Source organism: Meleagris gallopavo, chromosome 6 (assembly GCF_000146605.3).
Source record: "Meleagris gallopavo isolate NT-WF06-2002-E0010 breed Aviagen turkey brand Nicholas breeding stock chromosome 6, Turkey_5.1, whole genome shotgun sequence".
In the NCBI taxonomy this organism is placed as follows: Eukaryota; Metazoa; Chordata; class Aves; order Galliformes; family Phasianidae; genus Meleagris; species Meleagris gallopavo.
Window position 1 is genome coordinate 45,611,638 of NC_015016.2, and position 1,952 is coordinate 45,613,589.

Here is a 1,952-nt window from a genome sequence, read left to right on the forward strand (position 1 = left end):
CCCCCTGGGGAAACGTAGCTGCTCTTCTCCTCTGGACAGGCACCCGGAACTTGAGCATCAGCAGTCAAACCCCCAGTGCATTGCATGATGTTATGATGTGGAATACCGATAATGAAAAATCATGAAACCATGACAGGAATGTAAATTAATGTCAGATTTTATTTATTTATTTATTACTAATTTTAAAGTTTTATTCCTACAATGAGATCACAACAAGAGTACTTCTGACCTCGAGAGCCTGTGCACTTGTCAGTGGTTTACGGGCTGGTTCGGTCCAGTTCCGTGACTAGAAGGGCAGAGGGATCCGCGGATCCGTGCCCCCGGAAAAGGAAAATAGGGGACCCCGAAATAATTGAAAACAGCGGCAACAATCTGAGGTGAAACAAACTAATTTACTAAATATAGTATCAGCAGAATAGAAGGAGAGAGAGAGTGTGTGTATCTGGAAGGTGGATCGGCCTCACCATAACGCTGAGATGAGAAGTGCAGTCCAGTTAAGCTGATGAAGAAGCGCAGGCAGAGAAGCGCAGATGGAGAAGCGCAAGCGAAGAAGCACAGGCAAAGAAGAGAACATCAGGTGACCTTGCCGGGAGTTATATCTCCTCGCTGACCGCAAAGTCCCCTGGGGAAATGTAGTTCTTCTTCTCCTCCGGACAGGCACCCGGAACTTGAGCATCAGCAGTCAAACCCCCAGTGCATTACATGATGTTATGATGTGGAATACTGATAACCAAAAATCATGAAACCATGACAGCACTGTATAGGGATTTGCTCTGAGAGCTGGCATACCATGCAGTTTCTAAAATGACACCATATAAGTGAGGTCATGACTTAGGAGATTACTTGGTCATCCCAAGTGTGGAATGTTTCATAGTAGCTTATGTGTGTTATAGGAACACTATGTGAATTGTCAATGAAATTGCAACTATCCAAAGCGCAAGGTTTTAATCTAATAATTTGCCTTGATTCTTGTGTATTAACCCTTGCAATTGCTTCTCTAGCCGATCCATTTTGGCACATCACCGTGTATACAAATATTTGACCAATGCTTGGAAATTCTATTCTACTCTTGGAAATTCTTGGGCATTTAAGTTGCGTGCCCTGGTAATGACAGCACATTCGGAATTCCAAGTGCAAAATAATTGTTCCTTAACAAGGGAGAGAACTGGGAAACCAATACGAGTATGTGAAATATTATGTTTGAAAATGTAAAGTACCAGTTGTCCACACGTACAATTTGATAAGCCCTCTTCAAGGAGAACAGGTGCTGTAGAGACACAGCCGACATGAGGTTTGCAAAGGAGCGCTTGTAGAGGCAGATAATTACGTGTCAATAAACATAAAATTCCAGAGTGTTTTCTCTGCCTTTGCATGTTGCTACATTAGCTCCCTGGGTTTATTTAAAAGAAAAAATTAGGTGCTGACTGCTAATGGTTTTCCTGCAGAATCCTGTGTTCATCTTTCCCTTCAGACGCTGGAGTTCCTTGGGATCCTCCTTTCATCAGCAACCTCTTGCTTGTGCTGAGATTAACTAGCACTCTTTGTTAGCGACACAATCCAACTCGTTTGAAACCACGGCGCCTTCCGTAGCTACACGCGAAGAAGCACAAGGACGTGAAGACTGAAAGAAGTACAAGGAAAGCGCTGTTTTCTGCCACCGTGGGTATTTTAAAGTGTTTTAAGAAGCCATTTATTGCTCCGATCTAGATAGCGACAGTGCCCGTGACTGTAGAAAGAATTACACGAAGACACCCCCGCAACACGACGCTGAGGCAATCACCCCGGCACGGCAGCTCTGCCCACACAGATCCTCCCGCCCCCACAGCCGTCACGTCACGTCACACCTCCCCCCCCCACCTTCCCGTTCCCGCTGCCCGGCGGCGCGTCGCAGCGCGCATGCGCAGTGCCAGCCTCCCGCGCGGCCTGCGGGCGCCCCTCAGCGTCCGGCGCGG